Source organism: Eleutherodactylus coqui, unplaced genomic scaffold, assembly GCF_035609145.1.
Source record: "Eleutherodactylus coqui strain aEleCoq1 unplaced genomic scaffold, aEleCoq1.hap1 HAP1_SCAFFOLD_198, whole genome shotgun sequence".
In the NCBI taxonomy this organism is placed as follows: Eukaryota; Metazoa; Chordata; class Amphibia; order Anura; family Eleutherodactylidae; genus Eleutherodactylus; species Eleutherodactylus coqui.
The window spans coordinates 160,001-173,739 of record NW_027101856.1 but is presented as its reverse complement, the minus strand read 5'-3'; positions in this window follow the sequence as shown (position 1 = coordinate 173,739).

Here is a 13,739-nt window from a genome sequence, read left to right as displayed (position 1 = left end):
CTTTGTCGTTTTTTCTCCAAGACTCGCCTCTGGCACATGCCATGGACCTCAGCGGGGGCTGCTCCCCGCCTCCTGGGTGTCCTGCCCGGGCACATCGGAGGCTCAGCCTGGGTCTTGGGCCCCTTCTGGTAGGTGCACTTTGGGGGCCCTCCGCAGCCGCCCAGGCCCACCTCCTGCAGCCACCACACAGCTGCCAACAGCCCGCTCTCCGTCACCCGCCAGCCCCTCTGCATACATCTGCTGGGGGTGCTTTTTTGACTTCCCCCGTTTTGGCCAATGGGGAAAAGCCAGGGGGAAAACCTCCAGAGTCAGGCCGACCTCCTGGAACTCCAGCCCGGCCTCGAGCCACCGGTTTGTCCCCTTCCCGGTTCTCAGGACCTGCATTGACACTCGGCTCAGCCCCGGCCGCCGCAGCTCCCGCCAGCCCGGCCAGCCGGGTCCGCACCCCAGGCCGGCGCCTGGAGCGTTTGGACTTTGTCATTTTCACGACTTGTCTCCTCAAACTTTGTTCGACTGCAAGGGGGGCTGCCGCAGTCCGTGCCCAGCCTCCAGGGGTTGCCCCCGGCCCCTGGAGCAGCCAGCACCTCCTCGCCGTCAACACTCTCCCCCCGTGGGGACTTTGAAACTTTTCTGACCGTGCAAGCTTCGTCAAACGGCAAGGGGGCAAGCGGCGGGCTCTGCCCGGCCTCCTGGGGTCCTGCCCGGGCACATCGGAGGCTCAGCGGGGGTTTTCAGCCACCACTGGTAGGTGCGCTTTGGGGGCCCTCCGCAGCCGCCCCGGGCCACCCCTGCAGCCAGCACACTGCTGCCAACAGCCCGCCGCTCTCCCACACCAGCCAGCCCCGTCTGCACACATCTGCCGGGGGTGCTTTTTTGAGAAGCACTGTCACTTTGTCAAAGACCGCACACCGCTCGTTCCCTTATACCCCGACAAGGTGTTCGTGCTGACGTTTTGCGAGGCCTTATTTTACCGCCGTCGGCGCTATCAGGGGAAGCGGGCCCGCTCCTTCCGCCCTCCTGGAACCGTGCCTCGGCCCGGAGCGGCCAGGTTTACCCTCATACCGGTTCTCGTGACCTGCATTGACACTCGGCTCTTCCCCGGCCGCCGCAGCTCCCGCCGGTCCGACCAGCTGGGTCCGCCCCCCTGGACGGCACGCCTGGAGCGTTTGGACTTTGTCATTTTCATGACTTGTCTCCTCAAACTTTGTTCGACTGCAAGGGGGGCTGCCGCAGTCCGGGCCCAGCCTCCAGCGGTTGCCCCCGGCCGCTGGAGCTGCCAGCACCCCCTCGCCGTCAACACTCTCTCCCCGTTGGGACTTTGAAACTTTTCTGACCGTACAAGCTTCGTCAAACGGCAATGGGGGGCAACCGGCGTTCTGTGCCCGGCCACCTGGGGTCCTGCCCGGGCACATCGGAGGCTCAGCCTGGGTTTTCAGCCACCACGGGCAGGTGCACTCAGGGGGCCCACCGCAGCCGCCCAGGCCCACCCCTGCAGCCACCACACAGCTGCCAACAGCCCGCTCTCCGTCACCCCCCAGCCCCTTCTGCATACATCTGCCGGGGGTGCTTTTTTGACTTCCCCCCTTTTGGCCTATGGGGAAAAGCCAGGGGGAAAACCTCCAGAGTCAGGCCGACCTTCTGGAACTCCAGCTCGGACTGGAGCCACCGGTTTGTCCCCTTCCCGGTTCTCAGGAGATGCATCGACACTCGGCTCAGCCCCGGCAGCCGCAGCACCCGCCGGCCAGGCCAGCCACGTCCGCCCCCCTGGCCGGCGCCTGGAGCGTTTGGACTTTGTCGTTTTTTTTCCCCCAAGACTCGCCTCTGCCAACTGCCAAGGACTTCAGCAGGGGCTGCCACGGCTGTTCCCCGCCTCCTGGGGTTCATGCCCGGGCACACCGGAGGCTCAGGCAGGGTCTTGAGCAACTGCTGTTGGGTGCTCTCAGGGGGCCCCTCCACACCCCGAAGGCCGACCTCCAGGGGCTCCAGCCCGGCCCCAGGGGCAGCCAGCACCCCTTCGCCGTCAACACTCTCCCCCCGTTGGGACTTTGAAACTTTTCTGACCGTGCGAGCTTCATCGGACGGGAAGGGGGCGACCTGCGGGCTCTGCCCGGCCTCCCGGGGTCCCTGCCCGGGCCCCGTGGGAGGTACAGGCAGGGTTTCTCACCTACTACCCGTAGGCACTCTCAGGGGGCCCTCCGCGCCCTCAGGCCGCCCTCCCCGGGCTTCCCCCGGGTCCGCGGAGCAGCCCGCCACCCCTCGCCGCACTGTCTCTCGCCCCCCGTCGGGACTTTGAAACTTTTCCCCCCGTGCAAACCTCACCGGGGGGCAGAGGGAGAGACCTGCGGGCCGTGCCCGGCCTCCCGGGACTCCCTCCGGGCAGCGCGGGCGGCTCGGACGGGGTTTTCAGCGAGTGCTGGGGGGGGTGTCTTCGGGGGCCCCCCGCGGGCCCCCCGGGGCACCCGCGCGGGGTGGCCCCTGCTGCCAGGCACCCACTCCCTATCGACCATCCAGCCCCCCTACATACATCTGGCGGGGGTGCTTTTTTGAGTTCCCCCATTTTGGCAACTTGGCACCTCCTATGGGGAAACCGGCAAAATCATGCCGACCTCCTGGAACTCCGGCTCGGCCTGGAGCCGCCGGTTTGTCCCCTTCCCGGTTCTCAGGCATTTTCGGACTTTGTCATTTTTTCAGCACTCTGTCAATGCGGCCAGCGGGAGCTGCCGCGGTCTGTGCCCAGGCACCAGGCTCTCCAAACGGACGCCGGCGGAGGGTCAGGGGGTGTCTCGGCCAGATACTGAAAAACACTCAGGGGGTGCCCAGGCACCAGGCACTCCAAACGGACACCGTCGGAGGGTCAGGGGGTGTCTCAGCCAGATACTGAAAAACACTCAGGGGCGCCCGGAGGCTGCACAGGGCCACCCCAGGCCGCTCCCCCGGGCACCCGGGCGGCCATATTGGCGGCTGAGACCCCCTCTTCAGCGAACGCCAGGGGGCGCTCAGGGGCGCACGGGGGCTGCTCAACTCGCCCCAGGCCGGCCTCCCTGAGGCGGGCACATTAGCGGCTGAGACCCCCTCTCCACCAATGACCGGGGGACGCTCAGGGACACCCGGGGGCTGCTCCACTCGCCCCAGGCGGGCACATTAGCGGCCGAGACCCCCTCTCCACCAGAGACCGGGGGGCGCTCAGGGACACACGGGGGCTGCTCCACTCGCCCCAGGCCGGCCTCCCTGAGGCGGGCACATTAGCGGCTGAGACCCCCTCTCCACCAAAGACCGGGGGACGCTCAGGGACACACGGGGGCTGCTCCACTCGCCCCAGGCCGGCCTCTCTAGGTACCCAGGCGGGCACATTAGCGGCTGAGACCCCCTCTCGACCAAAGACCGGGGGACGCTCAGGGACACACGGGGGCTGCTCCACTCGCCCCAGGCCGGCCTCCCTGAGGCGGGCACATTAGCGGCTGAGACCCCCTCTCCACCAAAGACCGGGGGGCGCTCAGGGACACACGGGGGCTGCTCCACTCGCCCCAGGCCGGCCTCCCTGAGGCGGGCACATTAGCGGCTGAGACCCCCTCTTGACCAAAGACCGGGGGACGCTCAGGGACACACGGGGGCTGCTCCACTCACCCCAGGCCGGCCTCCCTAGGTACCCAGGCGGGCACATTAGCGGCTGAGACCCCCTCTTGAGCGAGCAACGGGGGGAACTCAGGGACACACGGGGGCTGCTCCACTCGCCCCAGGCCGGCCTCCCTGAGGCGGGCACATTAGCGGCTGAGACCCCCTCTCGACCAAAGACCGGGGGACGCTCAGGGACACACGGGGGCTGCTCCACTCGCCCCAGGCCGGCCTCTCTAGGTACCCAGGCGGGCACATTAGCGGCTGAGACCCCCTCTCGACCAAAGACCGGGGGGCGCTCAGGGACACACGGGGGCTGCTCCACTCGCCCCAGGCCGGACTCCCTGAGGCGGGCACATTAGCGGCTGAGACCCCCTCTCCACCAAAGACCGGGGGGCGCTCAGGGACACACGGGGGCTGCTCCACTCGCCCCAGGCCGGCCTCCCTGAGGCGGGCACATTAGCGGCTGAGACCCCCTCTCGAGCAAAGACCGGGGGACGCTCAGGGACACACGGGGGCTGCTCCACTCGCCCCAGGCCGGCCTCCCCAGGTACCCGGGCGGGCACATTAGCGGCTGAGACCCCCTCTCGACCAAAGACCGGGGGACGCTCAGGGACACACGGGGGCTGCTCCACTCGCCCCAGGCCGGCCTCCCTGAGGCGGGCACATTAGCGGCTGAGACCCCCTCTCCACCAGAGACCGGGGGGCACTCAGGGACACACGGGGGCTGCTCCACTCGCCCCAGGCCGGCCTCTCTAGGTACCCAGGTGGGCACATTAGCGGCTGAGACCCCCTCTCGACCAAAGACCGGGGGGCGCTCAGGGACACACGGGGGCTGCTCCACTCGCCCCAGGCCGGCCTCCCTGAGGCGGGCACATTAGCGGCTGAGACCCCCTCTCCACCAGAGACCGGGGGGCACTCAGGGACACACGGGGGCTGCTCCACTCGCCCCAGGCCGGCCTCTCTAGGTACCCAGGCGGGCACATTAGCGGCTGAGACCCCCTCTCGACCAAAGACCGGGGGACGCTCAGGGACACACGGGGGCTGCTCCACTCGCCCCAGGCCGGCCTCTCTAGGTACCCAGGCGGGCACATTAGCGGCTGAGACCCCCTCTCGACCAAAGACCGGGGGACGCTCAGGGACACACGGGGGCTGCTCCACTCGCCCCAGGCCGGCCTCCCTGAGGCGGGCACATTAGCGGCTGAGACCCCCTCTCGAGCAAAGACCGGGGGACGCTCAGGGACACACGGGGGCTGCTCCACTCGCCCCAGGCCGGCCTCCCCAGGTACCCGGGCGGGCACATTAGCGGCTGAGACCCCCTCTCGACCAAAGACCGGGGGACGCTCAGGGACACACGGGGGCTGCTCCACTCGCCCCAGGCCGGCCTCCCTGAGGCGGGCACATTAGCGGCTGAGACCCCCTCTTGACCAAAGACCGGGGGACGCTCAGGGACACACGGGGGCTGCTCCACTCACCCCAGGCCGGCCTCTCTAGGTACCCGGGCGGGCACATTAGCGGCTGAGACCCCCTCTTGAGCGAGCAAACGGGGGGAACTCAGGGACACACGGGGGCTGCTCCACTCGCCCCAGGCCGGCCTCCCTGAGGCGGGCACATTAGCGGCTGAGACCCCCTCTCGACCAAAGACCGGGGGACGCTCAGGGACACACGGGGGCTGCTCCACTCGCCCCAGGCCGGCCTCTCTAGGTACCCAGGCGGGCACATTAGCGGCTGAGACCCCCTCTCGACCAAAGACCGGGGGACGCTCAGGGACACACGGGGGCTGCTCCACTCGCCCCAGGCCGGCCTCCCTGGGTACCCGGGCGGGCACATTAGCGGCTGAGACCCCCTCTCGACCAAAGACCGGGGGACGCTCAGGGACACACGGGGGCTGCTCCACTCGCCCCAGGCCGGCCTCCCTGAGGCGGGCACATTAGCGGCTGAGACCCCCTCTCGACCAAAGACCGGGGGACGCTCAGGGACACACGGGGGCTGCTCCACTCGCCCCAGGCCGGCCCCCACTGGTACCCGGGCGGCCATATTGGCGGCTGAGACCCCCTCTTCAGCAAACGTCAGGGGACACTCAGGGACACACGGGGGCTGCTCCACTCGCCCCAGGCCGGCCTCCCTGAGGCGGGCACATTAGCGGCTGAGACCCCCTCTCCACCAGAGACCGGGGGACGCTCGGGGACACACGGGGGCTGCTCCACTCGCCCCAGGCCGGACTCCCTGAGGCGGGCACATTAGCGGCTGAGACCCCCTCTCCACCAAAGACCGGGGGGCACTCGGGGACACACGGGGGCTGCTCCACTCGCCCCAGGCCGGCCTCCCTAGGTACCCAGGCGGGCACATTAGCGGCTGAGACCCCCTCTTCAGCAAACGCCAGGGGACACTCAGGGACACACGGGGGCTGCTCCACTCGCCCCAGGCCGGCCTCCCTAGGTACCCGGGCGGGCACATTAGCGGCTGAGACCCCCTCTTCAGCAAACGCCAGGGGACGCTCAGGGACACACGGGGGCTGCTCCACTCGCCCCAGGCCGGCCTCCCTAGGTACCCGGGCGGGCACATTAGCGGCTGAGACCCCCTCTTCAGCAAACGCCAGGGGACGCTCAGGGACACACGGGGGCTGCTCCACTCGCCCCAGGCCGGCCTCCCTAGGTACCCGGGCGGGCACATTAGCGGCTGAGACCCCCTCTTCAGCAAACGCCAGGGGACGCTCAGGGACACACGGGGGCTGCTCCACTCGCCCCAGGCCGGCCTCCCTAGGTACCCGGGCGGGCACATTAGCGGCTGAGACCCCCTCTCGACCAAAGACCGGGGGACGCTCAGGGACACACGGGGGCCGCTCCACTCACCCCCAGGCCGACCTCCAGGGCCTCCCTCCCGGCCCCTGGAGCAGCCAGCGCCCCCTCGCCGTCAACACTCTCTCCCCGTTGGGACTTTGAAACTTTTCTGACCGTGCAAGCTTCATCGGACGGCAAAGCGGGCAAGCTGCGGTCCGTGCCCGGCCTCCTGGGCATCCTGCCCGGGCACATCGGAGGCTCAGCCAGGGTCTTGAGCCACTGCTGGCAGGTGCACTTTGGGGGCCCTCCGCAGCCGCCCCGGGCCACCCCTGCAGCCAGCACACTGCTGCCAACAGCCCGCCGCTCTCCGTCACCAGCCAGCCCCTCTGCACACATCTGCCGGGGGTGCTTTTTTTTGGAGAAATACTGTCACTTTGTCAAAGACCGCACACCGCTCGTTCCCTTATACCCCGACAAGGTGTTCGTGCTGACGTTTTGCGAGGCCTTATTTTACCGCCGTCGGCGCTATCAGGGGAAACGGGCCCGCTCCTTCCGCCCTCCTGGAACCCTGGCTCGGCCCGGAGCGACCAGGATTACCCTCATACCGGTTCTCGCCACCTGCATCGACACTCGGCTCTGCCCCGGCCGCCGCAGCTCTCGCCGGCCCGGCCGGGTCCGCACCCCTGGCCGGCACGCCTGGAGCGTTTGGACTTTGTCGTTTTTTTCTCCAAGAGTCGCCTCTGGCACATGCCATGGACTTCAGCAGGGGCTGCTCCCCGCCCCCTGGGTGTCCTGCCCGGGCACATCGGAGGCTCAGCCTGGGTCTTCAGCCCCTACTGGTAGGTGCACTCAGGGGGCCCTCCGCAGCCGCCCGGGGCCCACCCCTGCAGCCAGCACACGGCTGCCAGCAGCCACCACACAGCTGCCAACAGCCCGCTCTCCATCGCCCACCAGCCCATTGCATACATCTGCTGGGGGTGCTTTTTTGCCTCCCCCCGTTTTGGCCTATGGGGAAAAGCCAAGGGGGGAAACTCCAGAGTCATGCCGACCTCCTGGAACCCCAGCTCGGCCTGGAGCTACTGGTTTGCCCCCTTCCAGGTTCTCAGGACATGCATCGACACTCGGCTCAGCCCCGGCAGCCGCAGCACCCGCCGGCCCGGCCAGCCCGGTCCGCCACCCCTGGCCAGCGCCTGGAGCGTTTGGACTTTGTCGTTTTTTCTCAAAGACCCATCTCTGCCAACTGCCGTGGGCTTCAGCGGGGGCTGCTCCCCGCCTCCTGGGTGTCCTGCCCGGGCACATCGGAGGGTCAGCCTGGGTCTTGAGCTACTGCTGGTAGGTGCGCTTTGGGGGCCCTCGGCAGCCGCCCAGGCCCACCCCTGCAGCCAGCACACGGCTGCCAGCAGCCACCACACAGCTGCCAACAGCCCGCTCTCCGTCACCCTCCAGCCCCTTCTGCATACATCTGCCGGGGGTGCTTTTTTGACTTCCCCCCTTTTGGCCTATGGGGAAAAGCTAAGGGGAAAACCTCCAGAGTCAGGCCGACCTCCTGGAACTCCCACCCGGCCTGGAGCCACAGGTTTGTCCCCTTCCCGGTTCTCAGGACATGCATTGACACCCAGACCTTCCCCGGCAGCCGCAGCTCCCGCCGGCCCGGCCAGCCGGGTCCGCCCCCCTGGCCAGCGCCTGGAGCGTTTGGACTTTGTCGTTTTTTTCAAAGACTCATCTCTGCCAACTGCCGTGGGCTTCAGCGGGGGCTGCTCCCCGCCTCCTGGGTGTCCTGCCCGGGCACATCGGAGGCTCAGGCAATGTCTTGAGCCACCGCTGGCAGGTGCACTCAGGGGGCCCTCCGCAGCCGCCCAGGCCCACCCCTGCAGCCAGCACACGGCTGCCAGCAGCCACCACACAGCTGCCAACAGCCCGCTCTCCGTCACCCCCCAGCCCAACTCTGCATACATCTGGCGGGGGTGCTTTTTTGACTTCCCCCCTTTTGGCCTATGGGGAAAAGCCAGGGGGGAAACCTCCAGAGTCAGGCCGACCTCCTGGAACTCCAACCCGGCCTGGAGCCACAGGTTTGTCCCCTTCCCGGTTCTCAGGACAAGCATAGACACTCGGCTCAGCCCCGGCCGCCGCAGCCCCCGCCGGCCCGGCCAGCCCGGTCCGCACCCCTGGCCAGCGCCTGGAGCGTTTGGACTTTGTCGTTTTTTTCTCCAAGAGTCGCCTCTGGCACATGCCATGGACTTCAGCAGGGGCTGCTCCCCGCCCCCTGGGTGTCCTGCCCGGGCACATCGGAGGCTCAGCCTGGGTCTTCAGCCCCTACTGGTAGGTGCACTCAGGGGGCCCTCCGCAGCCGCCCGGGGCCCACCCCTGCAGCCAGCACACGGCTGCCAGCAGCCACCACACAGCTGCCAACAGCCCACTATCCATCACCCACCAGCCCCTCTGCATACATCTGCTGGTGGTGCTTTTTTGACTTCCCCCCTTTTGGCCTATGGGGAAATGCCAAGGGGAAAACCTCCAGAGTCATGCCGACCTCCTGGAACTCCAGCCCGGCCTCGAGCCACCGGTTTGTCCCCTTCCCGGTTCTCAGGACATGCATAGGCACTCGGCTCAGCCCCGGCAGCCGCAGCTCCCGCCGGCCAGGCCAGCCACGTCCGCCCCCCTGGCCGGCTCGCCTGGAGCGTTTGGACTTTGTCGTTTTTTTCTCCAAGACTCGCCTCTGCCAACTGCCAAGGACTTCAGCGGGGGCTGCTCCCCGCCTCCTGGGTGTCCTGCCCGGGCACATCGGAGGCTCAGCCTGGGTCATCAGCCCCTACTGGTAGGTGCACTCAGGGGGCCCTCCGCAGCCGCCCGGGGCCCACCCCTGCAGCCAGCACACGGCTGCCAGCAGCCACCACACAGCTGCCAACAGCCCGCTTTCCGTCACCCTCCAGCCCCTTCTGCATACATCTGCCGGGGGTGCTTTTTTGACTTCCCCCCTTTTGGCATATGGGGAAAAGCTAAGGGGAAAACCTCCAGAGTCAGGCCGACCTCCTGGAACTCCCACCCGGCCTGGAGACACAGGTGTGTCCCCTTCCCGGTTCTCACGACATGCATCGACACTCGGCTCAGCCCCGGCAGCCGCAGCTCCCGCCGGCCCGGCCAGCCCGGTCCGCCACCCTGCCCGGCGCCTGGAGCGTTTGGACTTTGTCGTTTTTTCTCCAAGGCTCGCCTCTGCCAACTGCCCTGGGCTTCAGCGGGGGCTGCTCCCCGCCTCCTGGGGGTCCTGCCCGGGCACATCGGAGTCTCAGGCAATGTCTTGAGCCACCGCTGGTAGCTGCACTCAGGGGGCCCTCCGCAGCCGCCCAGGCCCACCCCTGCAGCCAGCACACGGCTGCCAGCAGCCACCACGCAGCTGCCAACAGCCCGCTCTCCGTCACCCCCCAGCCCCTCCTGCATACATCTGCCGGGGGTGCTTTTTTGACTTCCCCCCTTTTGGCCTATGGGGAAATGCTAAGGGGAAAACCTCCAGAGTCAGGCCGACCTCCTGGAACTCCAACCCGGCCTGGAGCCACCGGTTTGTCCCCTTCCCGGTTCTCACGACATGCATTGACACTCGGCTCAGCCCCGGCCGCCGCAGCCCCCGCCGGCCCGGCCAGCCCGGTCCGCACCCCTGGCCGGCACGCCTGGAGCGTTTGGACTTTGTCGTTTTTTTCAAAGACTCATCTCTGCCAACTGCCGTGGGCTTCAGCGGGGGCTGCTCCCCGCCTCCCGGGTGTCCTGCCCGGGCACATCGGAGGCTCAGGCAATGTCTTGAGCCACCGCTGGTAGCTGCGCTTTGGGGGCCCTCGGCAGCCGCCCAGGCCCACCCCTGCAGCCAGCACACGGCTGCCAGCAGCCACCACACAGCTGCCAACAGCCCGCTCTCCGTCACCCCCCAGCCCCTCCTGCATACATCTGCTGGGGGTGCTTTTTTGACTTCCCCCCTTTTGGCCTATGGGGAAATGCTAAGGGGAAAACCTCCAGAGTCAGGCCGACCTCCTGGAACTCCAACCCGGCCTGGAGCCACAGGTCTGTCCCCATCCCGGTTCTCAGGACATGCATAGACAGTCGGCTCAGCCCCAGCAGCCGCAGCCCCCTCCGGCCCGGCCAGCCCGGTCCGCACCCCTGGCCAGCGCCTGGAGCGTTTGGACTTTGTCATTTTTTTCAAAGACTCATCTCTGCCAACTGCCGTGGGCTTCAGCGGGGGTGTCTGCTCCCCGCCTCCTGGGTGTCCTGCCCGGGCACATCGGAGGGTCAGCCTGGGTCTTGAGCCCCTACTGGTAGGTGCACTCTGAAGGCGCCCTCCGCAGCCGCCCAGGCCCACCCCTGCAGCCACCACACAGCTGCCAACAGCCCGCTCCCCGTCAACCCCCAGCCCCTCCGCATACATCTGCTGGGGGTGCTTTTTTGACTTCCCCCGTTTTGGCCTATGGGGAAATGCTAAGGGGAAAACCTCCAGAGTCAGGCCGACCTCCTGGAACTCCAACCCGGCCTCGAGCCACCGGTTTGTCCCCTTCCCGGTTCTCACGACATGCATCGACACTCGGCTCAGCCCCGGCAGCCGCAGCCCCCGCCGGCCCGGCCAGCCGGGGTCAACCGCCCTGGCCGGCGCCGGAGCGTTTGGACTTTGTCATTTTTTCTCCAAGACTCGATTCTGGCACATGCCATGGACTTCAGCGGGGGCTGTTCCCCGCCTCCCGGGTGTCCTGCCCGGGCACATCGGAGGCTCAGGCAATGTCTTCAACCACCGCTGGCAGGTGCACTCAGGGGGCCCTCCGCAGCCGCCCAGGCCCACCCCTGCAGCCAGCACACGGCTGCCAGCAGCCACCACGCAGCTGCCAACAGCCCGCTCTCCGTCACCCCCCAGCCCCTTCTGCATACATCTGCTGGGGGTGCTTTTTTGACTTCCCCCCTTTTGGCCTATGGGGAAATGCTAAGGGGAAAACCTCCAGAGTCAGGCCGACCTCCTGGAACTCCAGCCCGGCCTCGAGCCACCGGTTTGTCCCCTTCCCGGTTCTCAGGACATGCATAGGCACTCGGCTCAGCCCCGGCAGCCGCAGCTCCCGCCGGCCCCGGCCAGCCCGGTCCGCACCCCTGGCCAGCGCCTGGAGCGTTTGGACTTTGTCATTTTTTTCTCAAAGACCCATCTCTGCCAACTGCCGTGGGCTTCAGCGGGGGCTGCTGCCCGCCTCCTGGGTGTCCAGCCCGGGCACATCGGAGGCTCAGCCTGGGTCTTGAGCCCCTACTGGTAGGTGCACTCTGAAGGGGCCCTCCGCAGACGCCCAGGCCCACCCCTGCAGCCAGCACACGGCTGCCAGCAGCCACCACACAGCTGCCAACAGCCCGCTCTCCGTCACCCCCCAGCCCAACTCTGCATACATCTGCTGGGGGTGCTTTTTTGACTTCCCCCCTTTTGGCCTATGGGGAAATGCTAAGGGGAAAACCTCCAGAGTCAGGCCGACCTCCTGGAACTCCAACCCGGCCTGGAGCCACCGGTTTGTCCCCTTCCCGGTTCTCAGGACATGCACTAATACTCGGCTCAGCCCCGGCAGCCGCAGCTCCCGCCGGCCCGGCCACCCGGGTCCGCACCCCTGGCCGGCACGCCTGGAGCGTTTGGACTTTGTCGTTTTTTCTCCAAGACTCGCCTCTGCCAACTGCCATGGACTTCAGCGGGGGCTGCTCCCCGCCTCCTGGGTGTCCTGCCCGGGCACATCGGAGGCTCAGCCTGGGTCTCGAGCCCCCTACTGGTAGGTGCACTACGGGGGCCCTCGGCAGCCGCCCAGGCCCACCCCTGCAGCCAGCACACGGCTGCCAGCAGCCACCACACAGCTGCCAACAGCCCGCTCTCCGTCACCCCCCAGCCCCTCCTGCATACATCTGCCGGGGGTGCTTTTTTGACTTCCCCCCTTTTGGCCTATGGGGAAATGCTAAGGGGAAAACCTCCAGAGTCAGGCCGACCTCCTGGAACTCCAACCCGGCCTGGAGCCACCGGTTTGTCCCCTTCCCGGTTCTCACGACATGCATTGACACTCGGCTCAGCCCCGGCCGCCGCAGCCCCCGCCGGCCCGGCCAGCCCGGTCCGCACCCCTGGCCGGCACGCCTGGAGCGTTTGGACTTTGTCGTTTTTTTCAAAGACTCATCTCTGCCAACTGCCGTGGGCTTCAGCGGGGGCTGCTCCCCGCCTCCCGGGTGTCCTGCCCGGGCACATCGGAGGCTCAGGCAATGTCTTGAGCCACCGCTGGTAGCTGCGCTTTGGGGGCCCTCGGCAGCCGCCCAGGCCCACCCCTGCAGCCAGCACACGGCTGCCAGCAGCCACCACACAGCTGCCAACAGCCCGCTCTCCGTCACCCCCCAGCCCCTCCTGCATACATCTGCTGGGGGTGCTTTTTTGACTTCCCCCCTTTTGGCCTATGGGGAAATGCTAAGGGGAAAACCTCCAGAGTCAGGCCGACCTCCTGGAACTCCAACCCGGCCTGGAGCCACAGGTCTGTCCCCATCCCGGTTCTCAGGACATGCATAGACAGTCGGCTCAGCCCCAGCAGCCGCAGCCCCCTCCGGCCCGGCCAGCCCGGTCCGCACCCCTGGCCAGCGCCTGGAGCGTTTGGACTTTGTCATTTTTTTCAAAGACTCATCTCTGCCAACTGCCGTGGGCTTCAGCGGGGGTGTCTGCTCCCCGCCTCCTGGGTGTCCTGCCCGGGCACATCGGAGGGTCAGCCTGGGTCTTGAGCCCCTACTGGTAGGTGCACTCTGAAGGCGCCCTCCGCAGCCGCCCAGGCCCACCCCTGCAGCCACCACACAGCTGCCAACAGCCCGCTCCCCGTCAACCCCCAGCCCCTCCGCATACATCTGCTGGGGGTGCTTTTTTGACTTCCCCCGTTTTGGCCTATGGGGAAATGCTAAGGGGAAAACCTCCAGAGTCAGGCCGACCTCCTGGAACTCCAACCCGGCCTCGAGCCACCGGTTTGTCCCCTTCCCGGTTCTCACGACATGCATCGACACTCGGCTCAGCCCCGGCAGCCGCAGCCCCCGCCGGCCCGGCCAGCCGGGGTCAACCGCCCTGGCCGGCGCCGGAGCGTTTGGACTTTGTCATTTTTTCTCCAAGACTCGATTCTGGCACATGCCATGGACTTCAGCGGGGGCTGTTCCCCGCCTCCCGGGTGTCCTGCCCGGGCACATCGGAGGCTCAGGCAATGTCTTCAACCACCGCTGGCAGGTGCACTCAGGGGGCCCTCCGCAGCCGCCCAGGCCCACCCCTGCAGCCAGCACACGGCTGCCAGCAGCCACCACGCAGCTGCCAACAGCCCGCTCTCCGTCACCCCCCAGCCCCTT